At 48.2% G+C, this 24,524-nt stretch overlaps 1 long non-coding RNA gene across 1 annotated transcript in view; it reads right to left on the minus strand.

Moving 5' to 3' along the window:
- Window positions 1-4,074: 4,074 nt before the first annotated feature.
- LOC128351791 (uncharacterized) overlaps window positions 4,075-24,524 on the minus strand; it is a 49,124-nt gene continuing 28,674 nt past the window's right edge. The window contains exons 2-3 of the long non-coding RNA XR_008320042.1: window positions 16,541-16,614; window positions 4,075-4,903 (exon numbers count right to left, since the gene is read on the minus strand). This is a non-coding gene — a long non-coding RNA (uncharacterized LOC128351791). The remainder of the gene's footprint in view (window positions 4,904-16,540; window positions 16,615-24,524) is intronic.

Raw genomic sequence — 24,524 nt, forward strand, 5'->3', positions numbered from 1 at the left:
GTTTTGTTTTGTAGCCAAATTTTCCGAATCCGAATTGATTTGGATTTTTTAAAAGGGTCCCAGGGCAAAAAGAGTGGGTGGTGATGGTAGTGTCCAGTGGGTGAAAGCTACCACCCAAATTTCAAAGGAATTAGGCAAAGGGCTGATTTTTTTGTGTGTGGTTTTTTTTTTTAAGTTTACACATCTTTAAGAATTTTCCCATAGGGAATAATGGGGATTCCAGCAAATGTATCGCTTCAAATCAAGGGGAAAGCGATGACCCAGAGCAGAGTGTGGTGGGTGGTAGTGCCCAATGGGGGCAAGGAAACTTCCAGAATTATTTCAAAGGAATTGGGCAAAGAGCTGTGCTTTTGTGATTTGTTGAAGTTTATGTGTCTTTAAGATTTCTCTCATAGGGAATAATGGAGGTTTCAGCAGCCCCATAATTCCACTTGGGGGGGGGCGGCGAGGGGATGTGTAGTGCACATAGGGTGCCAACCACCCCCATACCCACAAGCCTGTGGGGTACTGGGTTTTGTTGTTTCTGAGGTGTTCATTGTAGATTCTCTGGTAGCATATGAGATTTTCAGTGAAAAACAAGAATCCACTCTCATATGCTACCAGAGAATCTACACTCAGAACACCACAGAAATAGCAGAACCCAGCACCCCATGGGTTAGCAACCCTTCCCCTGGCCAATGTGGGGTCAGTAAAGAGTGGGAAGAAGCAAAAGAGCCAATACGGAACAAGGAGGGAATTATCAGCAGGTCAGCCTATGATTTATGTCACCGATCAGAAGGCTGGAAGGGTGGGAAATTCAAAGAGATGTCAAACACAAAATGGAGACTGACTCAGAGATCACCACAAAATGGAGGTCCGAAACAACAAAACGTTTTGTAGCCGAAACAGGGGCATTTTGTTTTGTATACAAAACTTTTGGATCTGGAAAATGGGTGCGTTGTTTTGTCTACAAAACACCTGAAACAGGTTGTTTTGGGTACAAAATGTTTTGTATCCGAAATGTTTCGCACATCCCTAGTAAAGAGTTTGAAGAACACCCTTTTTTAGGCACCTGTCCTCAGGTACTGCTAAATGTTGTTTCCCTGTGTCTTGGTTTGCACAATGGAGTGTGCATGTGAGGTGCAGAAGGGGAAAGCCCTCAAAAACCTTTGTTCTTCACGCTGAGGGAGAGAGAGAGTTAAAGAGTGCAATGCAAGTGTTTCAGTTAGGAAGGAAGTGGTTGAGGTGCATAAACTGTGTGTGTTTGTGTGTGGGGGGGTGGTCCTTGAGATAAGTGGCGACATGGGGGTGGCTTGGAAATCTTTGGTGACTGCATTTGGCCCTTAAGGTCTCCAGTTGCCTCTTGTTAATCTCTACCATTCTATCTGTATGCACTGTCTTTTCCTGCTTGTTTGTCTCCTCAGAGCTACCCACTCTCCAACTTCAGACATTTCAGTGTTGACAATTGATTTGCTTTTCGAAAAGTGCATGTCCTTGACTAATGAACTTTGCATTCTGGGAGAGTTTGCAGGGACTGCTCTCCAGGGCTCAATTAGTCATTTCAGATGCACGCTGATGACTGTATTGTGTGAAGCTTCAGAGCCCTACAAGGAATTTCTCTTCGATGGAAATCTATGGATGGAAATCTTAAGCTAACATTTTGAAAACAAGCATTGGGGGGTATTCGTTTAAAGTACATGTAGCATTTTTTATTATAAAAAGTCAATTTGTGGTATGAGCTTTTTATTTACCATTATGGATCCTCCTGCAAGCAGGCTTTCTGTAATATCGAAAACAAGAGTCTCCCCACAGCCCACAAGATGATCTACTGTTCTATTTAATAGTCCTATTAGGGGGAAACAACTCCACATGTGATTGCATTTAAAAGTTAGAAATAAAGAAGTTCCAAAATATTCAACAGTCCTTCACACTTTCCAGAGTTTATTAGTTGCTGTGCCCCTTTCAAATGATATCCACACAAACCTGAGGGATTTGTGGAACAACACAGCTTTGATTTACCACCATATAGGACTTAATTTTGTTTTGAATATGTTGCATCACAGCAACTTACTAGAGAACAGAAGGGATCCAGATGAATGGGAACCACGGACAGAGGGTGAGTGGCAGTTCCGGCAGCCACACCACCTGTGTAAGCACTTTCCCCCCTCTTTCACTATCCCCCCGCCTGGCCACCCTTTACACTTTGAAGGACCCCCTGTCCCCTGTACTTCTAAAGGGAAATCCTCACTGGATTCCCTTTTACAAGTAATGGCTGCCCCAACTGCCTGAGCCAGTTTGATCATACAGATCAGACCGGCCAGTTGGTTCGACTGAACCGGTTCGGAGCAATGCGGTTTGGTTCGTATTCAAACTGTACTGTGTATTTTTGTTTGTGCACATCCAAATTATGTGCAAATCCAGCCAATACCTTCTCCTAAATACATTTTTGACTTCTTTAACTTCCTGCCTCTAGCTTCTCAAGCTCAGGTAGGGCTTTGCAGATTTCCCCCATTCTATTTCTTTTTTATCTTGTCCCAGGAGCTACCGTCACTCTCTGCACAACTGCAGTTGTATCACGGTTGCCAGATACCACTGTTTACACTGTGCTTCAGCATTTTTAGAAATAAAGGTTATCTATTGTTTTCAACAGCCTTGCTTCTGAATCTGTTGCTCCTTGGCGTATCCTGTTATTTATTTATTTGCTACATTTTTATACCACCTTTCTGCCTTGACAAAGGCACCCAAAGTGGTTTACAATATGAAAAAGAAGCAAATTGCCGAAGATTAATAAAACATCTCAGGCTGTTGGTCTTTTCAGGAGCTGAGGACAAGAGCTCCCTGGGTGCCTCCTTTCTTGCCTTCCTCTCAGGGCACACTGCTCTTTCTGTACTCCTGGGAAGGAAGGGGGGTACCCCAACTGGTATCCATTGATACCAGGCCAGAGCTGGTGTCGATGGAGGCCAGTATTATGCTCTCCCTTGGCCTGGATGCCTCCTTTCATACCTTCCTCTCAGGGCACACTCTAGCATAGACAACTGCCTCTGTCCAGACTATGGTCTGTTATTCATGCTTGCAAATTTGGTTTTGAGCAAAATTTCCCCAAGTTCATCCAAAAGCAAATATATACACATGTGTCGCATACATATGTGTGGGCAAGTGTGGTAACAAGATTCCCTCTGCTTGCTTTGCTCTGCAGTGCACACCTCCTGAATTGCTTTTAAGTAGGGAAATTTTAAAAAATAATTCAGGAGCTGGAGCATGCACAGCTTGTCACAACCTCCAGTTCTCTTGTATCATTGTTTTTCCTTCTGCATTACAAATACACTGCCTCAGAAATAAGACCACGTAATTTGGAAGTCCAAAATCCTGGGAGTAATTTGGACACTTAGATGATGGAGAATGTCCAAAGTATCCATAAACTAAAATCACTAATCTCAGGGATTCTGGGCTAGAGAATAAAATCTCTGTGTATCTTTTTGGACACAGCTCCCCAAGAACCCAAGAGGGCCCTCATAGTCAATACTTATTTTTAAAACAAAGCAAAGGTTACATAATTTATTGAGAAGTGCATTCAAATCTCTGTTCTACATTAGTTGGCTGTGGTCATTTAATTACTTCACAGTATCAGTTCCCCATATTTGTAGTAGTAGTAGTAGCAGGGCTGCACAATTTCAGTCCTGCAGCTATAAGTGGACTACAGCTCCCATCTTTTTTGACTATTGGCCACTATGGCTGCAGATGGTGGGTCTGCAGCCATTGTCCAATGACATATAGTCCAATGACAGCTGGAGGGCCCAAGTTGTGCAACCCTGGTTTAGAGAGATACAGTTCCTGAAAGGTCAGCAACTGATTAATGTGAGCAAATGCAGTTTTATGTCCTTGGGCATTGTTTCAGTTGGGGATGATAGCTAATGGGCCAGGGCCATGCCTCTACTGAAAAGCTGGCTTTTGAAAATCACTTTGGAGGCAGAAAAAGAAGTAACAGCATGTAGGTGACCAGGAGGGAATTTTGACATCGTAGGAAGCAAGGGTGAGTGGGTGGAGTCATTATTTATTTATTTATTTATTTGGTGTGTTTTTGTTTCATACCGCCCTTCCAAAATGGCTCACGGCTGTTTACAATTAAAAACAAATCCATTAAAACCAGTTAACAATGAAAACAAAAATTATAAAACAATATATAACAATTAACAATTAAAACAGTCATGGCCATTTAATATAAAATTGAAATTAAAATGATCACAGCAGGGCTGCTCATCTTTGGCCCTCCTGCAGATGTTGGTCTGCAACTCCTATGATCCCTGGCTATTGGCCACTTAGCTGGGGATTATGGGAGTTGTAGTCCCAAACAGCTGGGGTGGAGTGAAGTTGAGCAGGCCTGCCTTACAGGAATGTTGTGAGGAGAAATAAGGAACTTTAGAATAGTATTGGCTCTTTAAGTAAATATAATTTTGCTTATAGGCAGTCAAAACAGGCAAGCCATTACAATATCAGCTTTCTTTGGAGACAATCTACAGTGCTTGACTGGAAACATCTTGTATACATGGGATCTCTGAAGTATGTGTGTATGTGTGGAACTTCTGCAAGGACTTCTCCATACAGTGCAGTACTATGTTAGAGCACTTCTGGAGCTTTGGCTCAAAATCATCAGATCTTTCTGAAACTGTTCATTTGTAACTGGATAGGCTGAATGCTTAGAAAGGCAAACAGCACACACAGAGGAAGTCATCTGCTTGGCTACTCAGCAGAAGAACATTGTGGCCCTTTTCATCCATCTGCCATGGCCAGCTGTCACCAAGCACCTTGCCCCTTGGACTTCACCATGGGCCAACATAGCAGAGGGAGAGAGAATGAGGTCCTTTCCACTGGCCTGTTTGGACCTCTTGGTATTGCATGTTTCTTTTGTTAGCTGCCTTGAGTTTTTCTGTTGGGGGAAAAAGATGGAGTACAAATAAGGATGTGCATGAAACGGTCTAGAGGCCATTCTAAAGGCCTCCGAACTGGTTCAAAGGCAGCACCGGGTCGAAGGTTTGATGTCGGGGGTGCCTCTTTAAGGGGTGCGGAGGGAGCACTTACCCCTCCCGCCACTTTTCCCCTGCTGGTGCTCTGTTTTTAGCAATATCAATGGGGCGGCAGCATACCTCCCTGCTGCCCCTTCCCCCATTCTTGGCCGGAAGTGGCCAGAAGTATCGCCTGCACGTGCACCCGTTGCGTGCGTGCATGCAACATGCACAACGGGCATGTGCATGCGACGGGTGCACGCGCAGGCAATACTTCCGACCACTTCCAGCCAAGAACGGCGGAAGGGGCGGCAGGTACATTGCCACTCCATGGATTTTGCTTAAAATAGGACACTGGTGGGGGGAAAGCGGCAGGAGGAATAAGAGGCACCCCCCCAGCGTCGAAATGTACCTCAACAGTTCCGTGAACATCACTAGGTACAAATATAATAAGTAAGTAAGTAAAATAAAATATTGATGCACAATACCATGATCTACCAGCCCTGATGATTAAAGAAAACAAAATAAATAACTGAAGCTTCTTTCATATAGAATCAGGCAAAACTTTCTTGCTGCCTCCCACATAAGGGCGGGTGCCATTATCACTGTGCATTGGCAATAGATAGCCTGAGGACAACTGGGTTTAAGGTCTTCTTGCTGAAGCTAATGAGCCATTAATCAGCCCTCATCAACTAACAGTTTTCAGTATGCCCAGCAGTGTTCATAAAATGAGGAACATTTCCCTCTGTGTAGGGAAATTTTATTCGGAGGTGGGAACAGAAAGAAGGGAACATAAACTCACAAGTAGATAGCAGCCTAGTTTCATCAGTTCAAGAAAGCTGTGCTTCCAGCTTGAATCTACCCAAGTCCTATTCACATGTTCAACACACATACAATTTGGGTACAGTGACCAACATGATGCACAGTGTTATGGAGACATTCAGTGACACATCGGGGCTGCTGCTCGTAAGGCAGCCTCAGTGCTGTCAACCTCATACTAAATGGGCAAAGAGGGAGTTTCAAAGCCATGATTCGCTTTATATTAAGCAGGGGGAGAGCAACTGGCCCTATTCAGCCCCAGCACAGCATCCTTTCGGTGGCTGTTGCTGGGTTGTGCCTTGTGTTTCTTTTTAGACTGTGAGTTGTCCCCAGACCCCAGCCCAAGAAGACACATAGACATATTATGGGTAAAAAGGGCCACATCTTTATTAACAGGAACAACAGACATGGCGGACTGGAACACCAGGTGATTAATCACCCTTAGAAAACAGTGCGGGCAACTAGGCCCGGGTTAGGACTCTAAGGTCCTACCCAGCGCCTTACTGGGCGACACACCCTGGCTCAGGAAACAGGCAGGTACGCCCCACCCAAATCCTTCAAAGCCAACCCCCCCCCCTTTAGAAGAGGGGATCTGGATACTTCCAGGTTTTCACCCACCACGGGCCGCACAGCCCAAAGGTTGATGAAGTCCTGAAGCAGGTTTCATGGCAATCCATTCTCCCCGTGCCGCACAGGCCACAAAGGAGGAATTGACCAATCAACCTTTTAAATTTCCAAGGGTGCTCATCGATGTTCTATCCCTGAACTTACCCCCAACCCGCACTGTTACTGCCACATAGGGAGGTCACTCCCTGCCCCATACCTCTCAAAAATTCAGCAAGCCCCCTCTGGATGTTGCTAAGATACAGGTCACACCCAATCTCGGAAAGGTGAATGCCGCCAGGGCGGAACAACTGTGGAAAGCGAGCAGCCAGACCAGGCTGCAGCAATACCTCACCCCCGGCTGCCTTCCCCAATTTCCCTATTGCTGCCAAGGCTTTACGTCACTCTTTCTCAATGCCCAACCCAGACTGAACCCCCCACCAAACCCTGCATTGCAACCAATTGACCCACAGTATACGAACCCCAGCTAACCATCTTTGCAAAACCGCCAGGTCGGAAGAGGCTTGCCAAACTATAGAGAGGCCGGTCCGCCTGCCTAAATCATTTTTGCCTAAATGAATGATGATAACATTGGGCACAGGGAACTTAACTAAATGGTCCCGGATGGCGGGAAGCAGCTGACTCCACAGCATCCCCTGCATTCCCAACCAATAAACAGAGGCCCTCCTTCCAAATCCCAACTGAGTGCCCCAATGGGAGATGCTGGTCCGCTTGAAGGCCCAAAAGACCAGCGAATGGCCACACACCAGGGCCCGGACTGGAGCCGCTGCTCCACCAGCACCTGCCAAGAAAAACAGTGTGTCAGTATCAGTGTATGCTGCCCGCATTCAGCGCACGTAGCGCCTGACCACCGTGGACTTCCAACGCCCTATCCTTTGGACGACATCCTCTCGCAAACCCATGTGAGTAGCAGTGGTAGTAGCCCCAATCCTGAATGAGTGCAGAGTAAGTCCCTCCACCGGGACCCTAGCTGCAGTCAAGGCTTTCCGAATGGCAGCCAAAAATTGGTATTGAGTGAGCAGGGTCTGATCCTTGTGTAGAAACACACAAACCCCAGGGGCGGGCCCCGTTTCCACATAACACTGCAAGGCCGTTACTGGACAGAGCAGAGGGTTGCTGGCCGCTGCCAAGCGAATGACTTGTCCCTTGCCCTTCTGGTTGGTTTTGGACTGGCGGAAGAACAAACGGGCTTCCCCCTTCAAAAAAGACAGATCAGAGAAGCACAGGCAGTAGTCCCTGGGAAACCCCTTGCTCCGTGGTAACAACTCCCCGGGACGGAAGGCGCCCAAAAAGGCAACCAATACTGCTGCGTGAAAGAGAGAAGCTTCCCAGGGGCACCCACAGCAGCCTGGCAATTGGCCCAATATGGTGGCTACTAGATCCAATGTGAGCGGGCGTCTACTGTCACTTCCAGCAGGGCATCCTCCAGTGTTTCTCAACCTTTTTGGAGTCAAGGACCGCTAAATTCTTCGTGCAGAGTTTCAAGGACCGCTATATTCTTCATGCTCAATTTCCCAGACCAGCAGTTAGTAAAGGGGTTTCAAGTTTAAGTTTATCTATCTATCTATCTATCTATCTATCTATCTATCTATCTATCTATCTATCAGACTTCTATACTGCCCAAAACTTGCATCTCTGGGCAGTATACAATTAAAATAATATAAGCATTAAAATCATTAAATTTGGAATCTTTTGCAAACATGGAATATTAGGGGTTCTCAACCTTGGGTCCCCCAATGTTGGTGGACTTAAACTCCCATAACCCCCAACCACAATGGCATTTGGCCATTATGGCTGGGGATTATGGGAGTTGAAGTCCACCAACATCTGGGGACCCAAGGTTGAGAACCCCTGAATCTAAAAGCCTGGGTGAACGAATATGTCTCCAGTATGTCTTCAGTATGTGTGGGGTTGGGGTGCTTGTGATTACTCAACGGAGAGGAGATGTTGGGCCATTAGAAAAATTCAAAAGCTGCATGGGGCCAACAAAAACAACACACAAGCAAGCTTTTGAATTCCCCAAAACTCTTCATCAGGCTGGATGTCAAGCAAAGCAAAAAGGAGGTGAGGAGAAGAGAGCTGGTCAAGTTGTCAGTAGGACCCAAAGCCTACAGTTTAACCCTCTCATGATGGAGATGGAGTTTTAGCAGGACTGAATCCAGACGACGTTAGTCAGGACCACCCACTGAAATTAATTTAGTCATCTCTCATTTGTGTCAATGCTGCTTGGTCATGATCACCTGGCTTGATCTGGATCCTGCTCTTAGATGTGCACTTTGTGAGGCAGACCTAATGAAACCCGCGCAGCTCCTCCGAAACTCCTTAAAAACAGTTACGTGGCAGGTGCTGGGAATGTTTTTTTTTTATGGTGAAAAAAACGTGAAGAAGAGTGGTGGGGACCTGGTGTTAAAGGGAAGGGGGGAATTCTGAGATGGAGGGGGGTGTTGTAGTGGTGGATGCCTCATCTTCCTCGCTGGAGAGACGAGGCACTGTTCAGGGTGGGCGAAGCAATGGTGCACCGGACCACGCTCAGAAGGTCACCTGGGTCCAAGAGCTGCCACTGCTGTGCTTGTGCAACAGAATGTAGCAGGTGTTCCCCCATCCTCTCTCACAGCACGCACTTCTGTGCCCCCCTCCCAACTCCCCTGCGTGCACCAATCACACCAGCCTGCCTTTGGGGCCACGTAGCTCATGTGGTCCCACATGCTTCCCGCGTGTTGCTGCGAGGCGAGCCAAGGCAGCCCTCCTCCCTCCCTCCACTGCTCAGCCCTCACCGCAGCATGATCCCAACCAAAGGTTATCTTCCCCCCCCCCCCCGCCACCTGGCGAGGTCATAAAGGGGACTGCCATCTTCCACCAGCGGTGCAGACCAGGGAGTTATAGGGGGCTGAGGGACCACAACGCCCCACAAATGCAAGAGAGAAATGGCTCCCTCTCAAGGTGCCTTGGCCACAACAGGCAGCTGGTTTTAAATCAGTTGGGATCAGACACGAACCACGCTGGGCATCAAATCCCCAGGATAACTTCATTCCAGTGCCATTCATCCAATGACCCTTTTGTATGGTATGCACAAAATGGTTTCTTGCCTCTCCCCCGCACTCCCTCCCCACACCGCCTCCCTCCTCCTCTTAGCCCTCCTTGGTACGCATGCTTGCTCCTCCTCCCCCAAGGAAGGTCCACCTGCACTCCCTTTCTGTAAAGTCCAAGCCAAGGCGGCCCTCCTCCCTCCCTCCGCCGCTTAGCCCTCACCATGGCATGATCCCGGCCAGAGGTTCCACCCCCTGGCGAGGTCATAAAGGGGACCGCCGTCTTCCACCGGCAGTGCAGACCAGGGAGTTATGGGGGGCCGAGGGACCACAACACCCCACCGGTGCAAGAAGGAAACAGGGTTTCCTCTCAAGGCACCTCGGCCGCAACAGGCAGCTGGGTTTCAATTAATCAACCTTTGGCTGCAAATAATGAGCATGCAAGAACCAGCAGCCCTTCAAGTAGCGCCCACTGCCATAGCTTTTCCTCAATGCTCCCGTGCCGCATACAGTTTGAAGCTGTAAAGATAGGGAATAAGATAGCTGTAGGAAGATTTCAGCAGCACGTGGAGGCAAGGCGGAAGCAGAGTCCCGCACCTCCATGATACTACTCCTCTCCCTTTTCTGTGCCATGTGCAAAATTGAGGAAGTGAGTGCCTTGATTGCAGTTGTTTGGCGGGGGTGGGGGGTGGGTTTGACTCCCAGTCAGGGACCGGCACTCAACCCTTCGCGGACCAGCAGCGGTCCAGGGACCGGTGGTTGAGAAACTGTGTCTAGACCAACCCTCCAACATTCGCCTCACCCGGGGGTCGATGGAGGAATCCACAACCCCTCTAACCTGGGCCTCGAAAGCCAACGCGGCCAGGTAGCCCCCTAAAGTTGACGCAGCACGTCCGGCCCTATGTAGTAGCACCAGGAACTGCTGCAAATGACTAACCGGTACCGGCCAAACCTCCGCCAAGCCTTCCTCCCTCCAAAAAAGGGAAAAGGCCTCAATGTTAGACGCGTAGCTCACCCTGGTGCTGGGCGCCAAAGAAGCTGCTATGGCCCGCTGGGCTTCTATCTGCCAAGATGCCACAGAAAGGCAGGCATGGGGTCCAGGTGCAGTGCAGCCTCGGGCGCTAACTCCCTGAACCTGTTCACCTGGAAACGAGACAGGGCGTGAGCTATGTCATTCCGTATCCCCGGCATGTGGCGGGACTGGAACAAGATGTTGGCCCGAAGGCACTGCAGCACAAGGGCCCTAACCAGCCCCATAACCCTCCGGGAGTGGGAAGTCGGAGTGTTAATCACCTGGACCACCGCCTGGTTATCGCACCAGAACCTAACTGACGAGTTAGAAAACTCGTCTGCCCAAATGTGCACTGCTACCACTATGGGGAAAAGCTCCAAAAATGTCAAATCCCTGATAGTCCCTAGTTGTAGCCATTCTACAGGCCAGCGGGCAGCACACCAGTGGCCCCTAAAGTAAACCCAAAACCAGCCCCCCTGCCGCATCTGTGTGGACTTGTAAATCAGCCTCAAGGAGCTGCTCGCTCCTCCAGAAGGTAACTCCATTAAAGTCCAACAAAAAGGACTCCCACATCACCAAATCAGCCCTAACTCCCTCAGTGATCCGTACCCTGTGATGAGGGGCCCGAAGGCCAACCGTTAGATCACAGAGATGCCTAAGAAAAGCACGCCCTGGGACCACCACCCTACATGCAAAGTTAAGGTGCCCCGCTACTACCAGCAGTTCCTTCAGTGTAGCCTTACGGGCACGCCCCAAAGCCCTAACCAGGTCCAGAAGGACCTCCAACTTTGCCTGTGGTAACCTTGAGCAACCCGCTACTGTATCCAACTCAATCCCCATGAAGGAGAGCCGCGTGACCGGCCCCTCAGTCTTATCCTTGGCTAGGGGAATCCCCAGCTCCTCTGCCAGCTCCGTAAAGGAGCGTAACAAATGCAGACATTCCCCAGAATTGCCCCTGCCAACAAAAAGAAAATCATCTAAAAAACGAGCGGTAAATACCAAACCTACCTTCTGCCGCACCGCCCATTCCAAAAATGTACTAAAGACTTCGAAGGCCACGCAAGAAATAGAGCAGCCCATTGGCAGGGCCTGATCAAAATAAAATTGTCCTGCCAAGGCGAAACCCAGAAGATCAAAGTCATCTGGATGAACGGGCAGCAAGCGGAAGGCAGACTCGATGTCGCATTTGGCTAAAAGAGCCCCTACTCCCCAGCCCCTAACAATCCGGACTGCTTCGTCAAAGGACGTGTACTGCACTGAACACAGAACTTCGGGGAAGCCATTGTTGACAGACAACCCCTTGGGATATGAGAGATGGTGAATCAAACGAAATTTACCTGGAACATTCTTAGGTACCACTCCTAAGGGTGGCACCCGCAAACAGGGAAAAGGGGGGGCTGTCAAAAGGCCCCCAAACCCTACCAGCCGAAACCTCCTTATTAATTTTCTTAAACACTACCACCTCTCAAGCCCTCCACAGACTTAAGGTTATGGGACCTGCTTGACTCCCGGCAGGAGAAGGACAGAATCCTAAACCCCTCTTTGAAACCATAAAACAAATAGGTCGCGGCGGACTTATCAGGATAGTCCTCCAGCAGGCGCTCAAGCACCTCAGGTCTGATAGGGCTGGGTCCCTTTACCTGCAGTGGGTGGGGGTGGCCCTTCCTATTGCCCCCTGGATGGAATTTAGATCCGGGACTCCCAAACCTGGCCCTAGGGCAGGCAGTACTCGGGTGCTTCACCCCGCACAGCCCACAAGAGTGTTTGAAACGACAGGGTGACCTGTTACATTTGCCACTGTTATTGTACTCCCAGCAGACCAAGTGGGGTTGAACCCACTATTGGCCTGAAGCTAAGGCAGGAGAAACCCCTTGCAGTCTGGAAAGCATATGACCACTATCAGACCGGTCCCCTTCTACTGGACGGGCTGGGGACATAATTACTAACCATAACTCTTAAAGGGGGGCATCCCACGGCAAAGTGGGATCCAAAGCGGCCCGCATGCGGAAACTTTCATCATAGCAGATCCAGGAGGAGCCCGCAAAGTCAGAAACCACCCTATGGATAATGTCCATGTATTTTTAAAGCGCTGGGCCCCGGGCCGGTTGAGCCTGCACTATGACCCCCAGGTGAATGGTAAAGCCTGACAGCCAATTATTCCATGTCTTCTCAACCGGTTTGTGCTTGGTAGCCTCATGTTCCTTGCAGGATTCGCTCTCCTTGTGCTTGACCTCTGGCTCCCGAAACAATAGGCAAATATGTCAACATATTCGCCCTTAAGTATCTTCTCCCACATTGCTGGGAGCAAATGATCACCTAGAGGTAGTCCCATGCCGCCATAGGGTGCGTGCTGCGCAGAAGGCAATATACCCATTGGGTAAAAACCTGCCAGCCCCCCAGTACCAGTGACTGTAGAGGGAAGTGCCTGTGAAGGTGGTGTCAGCGGTCCTGGAGCGGGCTGATTGCCCAGCCACACCTGTTCTGCTGCCCCCTGAAGGCCCGCCGTGACCCCTGGAAAAGCCATGGGGATACCCAGTCCCCAAGGTTGTGTGTAAGGGGACCAGTAAGGGGCTGGTCCCCAGCCCCCCATGGCAGGCATCGGCCAGGGAACAGAAGGCCACTGGCCGGTGCCGCCGGGGGGTGTAGGTTCTGCAGGCTCACCCGGTGCCAATGGGGCGGCTGGGTCCACAGGGAACTGGTCCACTGGTGGGGTGGGCAGCGGAACCATCGGTGAAGGTAGCGCTGGAACAGCATCCGCTGGCGGTGCAGGCAGTGGAACCACAGGCAAAGGCTGCCCTGGAACCGGACCACTAGGCAACGGCACACCTGGATCACCCAGCTCTGTAGGAGGAGATGGGCCCGCAGGGGACCTGCCTTTCTCTAATGCGTCCAACCAGTTGGAGAGAGACTTTAGCAACTGAGTCCTGGCAGTACCTCATGTACGACGAGGAACCTTGGGAGGCACACACAACCCCTCCAGACGAGCCAGCACCCTTATCAGAAGGAACAGCCTTGGCCTTTTCAAGTGCTTCCATTCTGCTGATTTGGGCCCTGATGAGCATCATTTCTTTGTCATCCTCGTCAGAGGAAGAAAGCGGTGGGGTGGGCCTCTTGGGCTGCCTAATGGGCCGCCCCCCTTTCTTTTCTTTAGCTTTCCTGGGCATCTCGAAAACTCCTTGCCCTTAACTGAAAAAAAGGGGGGGCTGCTTAGTCAATACTGCAGGATAAAGGAAAACTGCCAAGCCTGCCCTTAAGGAGCAGGGAGACCCCCAAAGCCTTCGCACCCAGAGCAAAACCTTCAGGCAATATGCAACAAAGGAGAGCAAACCCCTGAAATCCGCCACCCCTGTATGCAACCCAACCACCCAACTAATGCCACCGCCCAAGGCACCCAACACCCACAACCCCAGTGGGAGTCACTTGCCCAGGGAACGCTCGCCCCACCCAGTTACAGCCACCACCCAGAAGCTTTAACCATCGGGGCCCACCAGCAAACAAGAGGAAATAAGGGGGGGCGACAAACCAGAGGGCTAAAGCCCTCCCCGCACCGTTGAGACGGCCTATCGGCTGAGCACCAAAATCCCCAGAACGCCGTGAACGCCGCCAGCTGCAGCCGCCTCCTCCTGTAGCCCACAGCGGACCTACGAGGCCCCACTGAATATGCTGCTCGCCTGCTATCGGGCGTCCCCGCCGAACTGCTGCCTAAGAAGGAGCTCGCATAAGGAGCTCCTTCTCAGAAGAATGCCTGGGCCAAACTGAAGAGCCTGGGGCGTGGATCGGCCTATCGCGGCCGAAACCACGCCCCCAAATCCAATGGGCCAATCGGGCCTCGTGCAGGGCAGGGCTGGGACAAACTCCCTCCCCTCTTCACGAGGCCAAGGGGAGGGGGATTCTTTGGGTCACTCTAAATGTTCCATTTTGAATGTTCCATTTTGAGGTGGAATATTCCAAGCATGGAATGCTCTGCACATCCCTCGTACCTTGTTGCCCAGTTAGGAGGGATAAACAGGGTGTTTTGTGCACACATAGGAACATATGAAGCTGCCTTATTCAGAGTCAGAATATTGATCCTTCTGGTTCAGTGTTGTCTCCACAGACTGGCAGTGGCTTCTCCAAGGTTGCAGGCAGGAATCTCTCTCTGTCCTATCTTGGAGATGCCAGGGAGGGAACTTGGAACCTCTTGCTCTTCCCAGAGCAGCTCCATCCCCTGAGGGGAATATCTTACAGGGCTCACACTTCTAGTCTCCCTTTCATATGCAACCAGGGTGGACCCTGCTTAGCTAAGGGGACAAGTCATGCTTGCTACCACAAGACCAGCTCTCCTCTCCTCCTCTCCTCTCCCACAAATACACTAGAGATTTTGTGTGTGTGTGTTTTAGCCCTCTTTTTTGGTCCCTGGAAGTTAAATCTCTAAATGGGAGTGGGTGAGATGGATGCATCTTGACTCTAGTGCATGAGGATATGCATGCCAAAGCACATGTGTTGCACAAAATGCCATACACCACCTTCCTTCTATTCCAGCCCCTTCCATAATTGCCTATCTAAATAACAAACATTGGAAGTCTTGGATTTATCAGATCTGTTCTGAGATGAAACAGTCTATTAAGTTTTTTTAAAAACTGTTATGGTCAGTTCACACAGGAGGACAGGCTGTTGCGGAGTAACTGACTAGCATATGGCAGGCTGGCAGAGAATTGCCTTGGACAGAATGTAGCAGTAGGGGGGAGGGGGGTGGTTCAGGCAGTTGCAGTATCATTGGTGGGAGAATGTGAGTGTTAGTCATACAGTAGAGCTTCTCTGTTTTCATCTCTGCAGTTTTGTAGGGTATGATGGCATTGCGCAGTCCAGGACTCTCTCACACACACCCATAACATGTACTGAGAAACTGTTTTACTAGAAGGATGAGCAGAGATGCGGAGTTGTTAACCACTAACAAAAATTGTCCTGGGCATTGTGCTCTGTGTGTATGTACTGCTTTTAGCAAATCACCTTTTTGGAGATGTAGGAGAAGAGACCTCGACTGTGGGAGGAGAGCTGGTCTTGTGGTAGCACACATGACTTGTTCCCTTAGCTAAGCAGGGTTCACCCTGGTTGCATATGAATGGAAGACTTGATGTGTGAGCACTGTAAGATATTCCCCTTAGGGGATGGAGCTGCTCTGGCAAGAGCAGAAAGTTCCAAGTTCCCTCCGTGGCATCTCCAAGATTGGGCTGAGAGAGATTCCTGCCTGCGACCTTGGAGAAGCTGCTACCAGTCTGCATAGACAATACTGAGCTAGAGAGACAACACTGAGCTAACTGGGCTTGCAAAAGGTTCCAAGTTCCCTCCCTGGCATCTTCAAGGTAGGGCTGAGAGAGACTCCTGTCTGTAACCTTGGAGAAGACCACTGCCAGTCTGTGTAGACAATACTAAGCTAGATGGACCAATGGTCTGACTCAGTATATGGCAGCTTCCTATAGTCCTCTATTGCTATGAAAAACGGCTTCCATTTTCACAGTGTCATTTGTCCTGCGCTTATGCTGGTAGAATGGTATTTAAAAACAAACAAATATAAGAGTCTGGGTGCTACAAGAAATACTTAAATTGCCTTCCGCATTTCCCACATCTCTTGTGCTGACATCATGCTAACCAGCATTTAGACTGTTGAAATGTTAAGCTTTTGACACATAGGGTACTTCCAAATCAAGGTAATTCTGGCTGCAAGTAATTGGAACATTCAGTCTACAGCTAGCCATTCAGTCCATCAATGACCCCAGACACTGGTTCTGAACTGGCATTGTCCTCCTGGAGTCAAATGGAAAAGATCCAGCTCTGTCCCTATCATCAGCATACTGCCTGTGCACATGTAAATAGCTACAAGGCGGTTGTGCTGCATGGCGGCAGCACTGAACAGTGCATTGCGCTACTCCATGCGTGGAGTCTTTACTGCTGAACCCTGCTGCTTTATGGCATAACCTCATTGCAGCTGTTTAAACAAGTGCAGGTGCACAGGTGGTGCTCAAACCACCTGCATCTCCTTGCACTGTGTGCACGGATGTCAGCTCAGCCCAAATATACTTGTACTCTTTTAAAAACTCTACCTGATGGATAAAGATCTGCCATTTGTGGAAGCATCCTCTGACATCCATTGTGATAGGAAAGTTACCTGTAGTACCTTGGAAACAGAAGATTCTCATAAAAGGGTGGTATTATTAGTAGCCAGCATTCTGCACAGTGCAGCCTTGACATCAGCAAACTGTCAGGGCTGTTATGCATGTAAAAGGCACCCCTGGGGGTGTTGCAGAGGCTGGCTAATGCAAAGCTCCTTAAAACAGTGCACAGGCACTAGCTTCACGCTACCTTCATTGGAAGCAATGGGAATAGTGCAAAGCAATTCCCTGCGGACTGTTTTGCAACAGCCTCGGGGCTGCCTTTTATGTGCGCAGCAACCCTGGCGGCTTTTTCACACTGAGGTTGCACTGCACAGAACGTTGGCCATTATTATTCATTATTGTCATTATTATATGTATATACTACTTTTCAACAAATAAATGTTTGAAATTGTTTACAGAGGAAAGGGAAGAAAAAGTGGTTGCACACAAGGCTCATATTCTGAAAAAGAAAAGAAAAGAAAAAGGAAAGAAACACAGGGAGACACTACCACAAGCAGCCACTGTGAGAGATGCCATGCCAGGCTGAATGAGGAATGTTGCGACACTCTGCTAAATATAAGAGAGCCACCATTTTAAACAGGCCACCTAATGGCACAGTGGGGAAATAACTTGTCCACTGAGCAAGAGGTTGCTGGTTTGAATCCCAGCTAGTATGTTTCCCAGAATATGGGAAACACCTATATTGGGCAGCAGTGATATAGGAAAGATGCTGAAAGGCATCATCTCAGACTGCATGGGAGATGGCAATGGTAAACCCCTCCTGTATTCTACCGAAGAAAACCACATGGCTCTGTGGTTGCCAGGAGTCGACACCAACTCGACGGTGCAACTTTACTTTTTACCACTTTAAAAAGAGCCTCTTTGCCTATTACGCAGTTGTTTGTCCAGTTATTACCCTCATTCTCAGTTTGGAAAAACACAAGAGGTTTCTCCCATGCCAGCTTAAGCCCAACAGTTTGTTTCAAAACCCCAATATTTCTTTGTTTTGTGTGCTTGTATCCCACTCCTGCTCCAAGGAGCTTCACTTGAGGTCATCCCATTTTTATCCGCATAGCAAATCTGTGAGAAAGGGTCGGCTGAAAGACAGTGACTAGCCCAAGGTCACCCAGTTAGCTTAATGGCAAAGCAGGGATTAGTGCCTCAGGCAAGCCTGGTCACATAGGATCCACCACACCACCCTGGCTCCCTCATTCCCAGAATGATGGAAGTGGGCCCTGATGAACCCTTGAAGAGTTGTTTTTCATGAAGTTAAAGGATGATGAACTATGATGAAAGTGAACTTCCTTTATAGCAGAAAATACCATGGGGCCACTGAAACCTCTTTAACAGCAGAGTCTCCCTTATCTGTGGGAACATACTGTGCTTTAACTAGAAGACACTGGGATTTCCCCCCTCATTTCTAAATGGAAATTAAAGCCCCGCCATCCTTTTGTCAATCACCATTGCATTCATTGCTCTCAGGAGGCCCCATTCAGCAAGAGAGAGATATTTTTATGTCTTATAAGAATTAAGTTTATTTTATGTATTGGAATGATAAAAAAAATAATTTTTTTGTGTGGTGGGGGGAGTTCAGTCATAATGTAAACAAGAATTGTTGCATTTCTAGGATGAGATTATTAAAAATGCCAAAGGGATTTGCTGTGTGATTAAAATTAATGTGAATTGGGCCTCTGCAGCCCCCTTTGGTGGTCTTGAAAATCTCAGCTGAGTGCTTCATAGTACAGTATCATTTAAAGGCATCCCAAAGGGCTGTACAGCAACAATGAAAGTAAAGGTTAATCTGTCTTTCAGAGTCAAAGAAGTTAAAATGGGTGAAAGCTGTTCCCTTTAAGCATTGCTGGGCAGATCGGCAATCCATCACCACTATTTATGATTTATTTCCGTACATTAATTATCTACATACTTTTGGAACAGACAGAGATGGTCTCAAATGTGGAGGAAAAAATTAGTCCTTTTCAAACATCTGGGAAGCACATAATGTGGTAGGGGAATCATGTCTCCATTCTTGACCTCTATGTGTTATTTGTTTTTTTGTGCACAAACCCTACGTCTGTGTGTCCACATGCACGTGCGCACACACACATACAAGCTTGCAGTTTGCAAGCACATGAATGTCTTATCTCTCTGTGACTCTAGTCTTTTTCTCTGTCTGAGAGGTATAATTCCCCATGCTTTCCAAGGAGAGTTTTCCTGCATTTTCTGGACATTAATTTTTCGAGGGTTTTGGATTTTTGTAGTTGTGTGGCTGAGGTCTGGAACCTACCTGTGAAATTGGCATGTTTCTGGTTTTTGTGGTTTGGTATGGGAGTTTTATTTCAGTAAGTGAGTCAATGAGGCGGGTCTCATGATCAGTGAGACCCGCTTTTGCCACTTTTGCGGGGAGAGCGGGCTAGCCCCTCTCTCCCCACAGACGATCCTGGCAGGAGTCCTGGGTGGCCGGATCGGCCGCCCACACGATTGCTGACTCCATGATGGAGCCAGTGGGGGCAGAGGAGCTTGGGGGCCACGCAGCCCCCGGAAGCTCCAGTATGTCCTGTGCGAGTGCGCAGGGCATACTAGGGAGACCCCCGGAGCCGGGAGGCAGCTTTTCACCTCCCCTCCGGGGGTCTCCTCATGAGTAGGTGAGACGTGGAGCCACACCGTGGCTACTCACAACCTGGTTTTAGGGCAGGAGTACTTGAGCGGGTTACTCACTCTAGAACCACTGGGCTCGCAGCCAAGCCCGGTGGTTCTCACGGTTACAGAAAATCGGGCTAGCGGAGGCTAGCCCGATTTTCTGCAATTGTGAGAATAGCCCCAATGAGTGAGTGAGTGAGGCTCATGTTCTAGACTACCCTCAGACCATCAAAAATATCACAAAGCCTGGAAAAATCCATTCCTTCCCCAGAAAATCCAGAAATCCACTCTCCCATTGGTAAACACGAGGAATTATACCTCACAGACAGAGAAAAAGACTAGGGTCACAAAGAGGTTGGACATGCATATGCTTGCAAACTGCAGACCTTTTTACTAGTATGGACTTCTTCAGCTTCTTTCTGACAGATTGGTGGCCCTTGAGAAGGGCTCTGAGCACCCTGGCGGGGCTGCTCCAGATATGGTAGATGTGACAACTTTGCCTATGACCCCAGACCCGTTAATGCCACCGACGGAGTTCCACCAGCTCCAGGTCCGCCAACAGAGACCCATCTACAGCCAGAAGTAGCTGCTTCACAGGTGGGTGAGGACATGAGCGGTTTACAGAGGTGTCAGTTTGGGGTGCTGACCTTTCCCAGCAATTGGGTTTGGGCAGTGGTGGCCGCCTGCTTCTCAGGTATGGCCTAAAATGGGATGGTGGGCTTTGCACATGGAACTCATGTCGATTCTGCCAAGTGTGTGGAGTTTGCGGTGGTAGACACCCCAGTTCCAGCTGTGGCAGGAGCAAGCCATGGAGCAGATGCACAATGGGGAAGCCACACAACCCAAAGAAAGGGGGAGAGTCTGGTCCCCTAGCTGTGTAAAAGGGCCCTAGACACATAAGGCTGGGGCTGCTTGCCCATTTGTTGGTGGGCTACCCATCCGAGTCAGATACAACTTATCTTCAGGAGGGTTTTTCATTGGATTTTAAGATCCTTTGTAGGTTACAGCACATTGAGGCTATTCACACGGTTGGATGAAATTGGGATTAATCAAAATTTCGTCCCATCGTGTGAATCACCGGGCTTGGCTGTGAACCCAGTGGTTCCTAAACAGGTAACCCGCCTAACTACCCCTGCCCTTAAACCAGGTTTAACTACCCTTGCCCTTAAACCAGGTTTGCGGAGCAAGCGCTCCGCAAACCTGCCTTTAAAAATTGTGAGTAGCTGCGGCGCGACTCCGCACCGTGGCTATTCATGAGGAGGCCCCCGGAAGGGAGGCAAAAAGCCGCCTCCCGGCTCCGGGGGTCTTGCCAGCATGCCCTGCACACTTGTGCAGGGCATGCTGGAGCTTCCAGGGGTTGTGTGTGCTTAGCTCCCCAAACAGGGTCTCACTTATTGTGAGACCCGGCTCATTGTGTTTCAGGCACCCAATCTTCAGTTAGTGGCAGAAATGGAAGATGTCGTGCAAAATAAGACTGTCAAGGAGGAAGTGGCGGCAGGTAGGGTACCTGGCCCCTTTCCGCTCCCCCCCAGCATACCTGAGGGTCTACCCTTTGGGTGTGGTCCCCAAAAAGGCCCCTGGGGAGTATAGACTAATACACCCATGTCCTTTCTGAAAGGCTCCTCAGTTAATGATGGCATTCTGGAAGACTAGTACTTAGTTCATTACACATCATTGGACAAAGTGGTTTGTGTTGTCCGGAGTTGTGGAATGGGTGCACTCCTTGCTAAGTGTGATACTGAGTCTGCCTTTCACCTCCTTGCTATTCATCCAGATTATTTTGAGCTGCTGGGGTTTGCCTTTGTGGAGTGTGTCTTTGGTGCAGAAGGAGCAGTATGAATTTGCCTTGATCCGGGCATAGATACCTGGATTAGTTACTTTATGGTTGGATCTGCTACAGCATAGGAGGGGAGTTGTTAATTTGAGAGGGGCCAAAAGGACCAGTTGGAAGATCAATCAGGATATGGGTAGGTAGGTAGGGAGGGGGGCATTTATTTGTCACCCTCAGTTCAAATTCTCCCGACCAGAGCTATTTCAGCTGGATGGGATCCACTTGTCTGTTGCAGGTTGTGAATACTACCTGTTTGACCTGCAGTGGGGACACGAGGGTTTTTTTGGATGGGGGCAGGGGAAGACAAGTGAGACTAGCCTTCCCCTTTGACAGAAGCAGTGTGGGCTTTGTACAGTGTTAGGATTATTTAAATCAGGTGGGTGGTTTACCTTAGAGGTTTCATGGCTCAAGGATATGATTGGCACCCATACCTGCTTCCTGGGCTCCATCACTTCAAAGGCTGTGTGGTTTGTTTTGGTGAAGTCCACAGAAGGTCCAGACCCCAATGCATTGGCAAAGAGGACCAGGAAGCAGCATGCCCTATTTCCTGGCTCTGACCCAGGATGTGTCACCCAAAAGGCTTTAGGATGATGAAAGTCTGACTCCAGTGTTAGGCCCACACTGCTGGGGTGGAGTTTATTCTTCCTACCATTCAATTATGCCAATTGATAAAGTTGTTGCCCTTTCTCCCATAAGAATTGATTTTGTGTTTCTTTATTGTGCGCCGTGCCAGGAGGTATGGGGGCACTAACATTCAGCACAGCTATAGGTTTTTGTTTTGTTGCGTTTACTTGAAGGGTATAGCCACATATTGTTCTCAGGAACTGTATACTGGTGTTCTATCAAGTATTTACTATCACTCAGCAGTTAATTACTTGTAATTCCATTCACTAGAAAGAGATATTGCCCTGTTTGCTTGAAGATGGTTTATGGAGGGAAGACACTGAAAAACATTGTTTTGGGATTTTCAGTATCAGATGAAGGGACAATTCACTCATAGCCTACGCTCAACAAAACAGATTTTGGCCAGGTAAATGGACCCCACCCTGCCTCTGCATCTTTGGGCCCATGGGGCTATGTTCAGGTGTCCCAACCACCAGTGAGATGTTCACCCAAACTTTCTTTTATTTTAGCTGTGAGATCTACACCTGGAGATCTTTGGAAGATTTTGTCTCTTATACTATGAAACAACCAGACCTACAAACACATTAATAGAAGCAAGCCTTGTGGAAGCCGCTGTGAGTAACAAATTAAGACCAGTTCAGTGACATATGAAGGAAGTTATTTTTCTTTACTGCATTGCTTGGAATCTGAGTTGCCTGGTTTAATAAAAACTCTCTCTCCTACAATTTGCTTTTCGAAGAGACAATTATTGTATACTGTTGTTTTTTAAAAAAATCTAGTAATAAATCCTTATTGGTAAAGAGAAGGGCACCCCCACTTTAGGGCGGTGGAGCCGCCTGGAGCCAAGGTGCTATTGCCATGATCATTTAGGCGAAGGCGGCCACTGCCGTGGCTGGCCTGCTAGGGACCGCACCGTTGGGGGGAGGAGTGCCAATCTGAGCTGAGTGCCTTGCAGGCACAATACAAATTAAGTCTCAATAAAAGTGGCCAATTACACCAAAGTAATGTGTGTCCGTGTCTACTTGGGTCTGGGCGCAAGTGGTTTGTCCCACATTAAAATAAAGTGGTGACAGCCTATTTGAATTCCTTTCAGTCAGGAATTCACCCCAGTGAACTCCCCCTGCTCCTCTGGCATTGGTAGGAGACATGACAATATTGCAAACCACTTTGAGTGCCTTGGTCAAGGCAGAAAGGCATGATAAAACCAGATCAAACAAGCAATTACCAGGTTAGATTTCCCCTTAACGTAGCAGTTAAATCACCTATAACCCCAACTGAACTGATACTCCAGAAGGCCACCTACTGAGTCCCAATTCACACTAACCTGGCACCAATGTGAGAGCCATTTCTTCATAGCTTCTTTCTACATTATTCTTGAACTATTTGGATACAGGAATAATGTGGGTGGGCAAATAGCTTGGTTCCTCTCATTTGGTCATCTCTCAGGTGCCATTGGATCTGCCCATGTTCTTCCTATATATGAATTGTCACAGAGCATCATCAGAAGAAGTAACAGACTAATGGCTCCCATGCTCCTACTGGCTAGGTGTCAAATGAGGTTTATGTAGTAACAAGATTTAATCCTGATATTCCCTTATCCAACATATCCATCAAACTACTATGACTATCTACAGGACATAAAATTAACTGGAATAATACAAAGTTTATTTGCTAAAGCTTTGCCCCAATGGATAATTTGGAAATATCCAATGTTGTAAATAACAGCTGGAGCTATGCAGGTGTGTATCTGATAGATGCCTGGATGGTAAATTGCTAGGAATCCTATATAAGCTGCTGTGAGCTTCTAAAGAAAGAACTGGATATCAGTGTAATAAATAATGGGTGACCTACCATACTTGTTTTCTGTACTGAAATGCTTGAAAATTCCTTGGACTCAAAGCTTATTGTGATTATTCATTTCAGATATAGTTACAGTTACCCAAGTTCTGGACTTGAAGGAATTCTCAAAGGCCACCACACATTTGGATGGAACACAGAAGTAGTCTTGATGGTGAACATTAAACATTGAAGTTTTATAGCTTTCAGCACAAGAATCAGAGCAGCTCTCTTGCCTCTCAAGGATGCTGTCATGGGGCACACTGTTACATTTCTGGAAGTACAATGATTCCCCATGATACAATATTTACATTGTTAAGCCACTGGAAAGTCATTGCTGAAATGGAGTGACTTTAACAAACAATCTCATTTTAAATATTTTTCTTTATACTGTCTCTCTCTCACTCATGCACAAATACTTTCTCCCTTTTTTTGATGGCTTAATTTCATATATCTTCTGTTCCAAAAGGGACCAGTGTAGTTCAAAAGCAGCCCAACTCCTTGAAAACAGCAGAAGAAATTACAGCTTTTGTTTTTCATTTGTTTGAAAGAGGCACTAAACATTTACAAAGAGTTCGTTGTCTCTGCAAGTTATATTGTCTCCTATAACTGTCCCCACACCCCAAGCGCCCTGCTACTCACACTTGTGTAGCTGTAAAACTAATGTTTTCCCTTGCAGTTGGGATTCAATCCATTGCTGCTAGAAGTCAAAGGAGTCCCATTTGCTGGTGTTCTGATGCAGAATTTTCACAGCTGTGGTCAGACTCCAGACGTCTGCAAACAGGTGAATCTGTCCACCTTGTCATGAATCAGAAATAGCATCGTGAAGCTGAGGGAAATAATCCACTTGGAGAATATGCTGCATTTCACCTGGGAGAAAGCCTCCTTCCAATGCCCACTCTCAGAACTGCACTTGTTCTGATTTCACCTGTTTTAGGGGGAAAGCAGTCCTTGGTGGCCTGTGCAATAGTTGCACCACCAGACTCCACATTCCACTCAGGAGGA

The sequence above is a fragment of the Hemicordylus capensis genome, chromosome 3 (assembly GCF_027244095.1).
Source record: "Hemicordylus capensis ecotype Gifberg chromosome 3, rHemCap1.1.pri, whole genome shotgun sequence".
NCBI classification, from domain to species: domain Eukaryota; kingdom Metazoa; phylum Chordata; class Lepidosauria; order Squamata; family Cordylidae; genus Hemicordylus; species Hemicordylus capensis.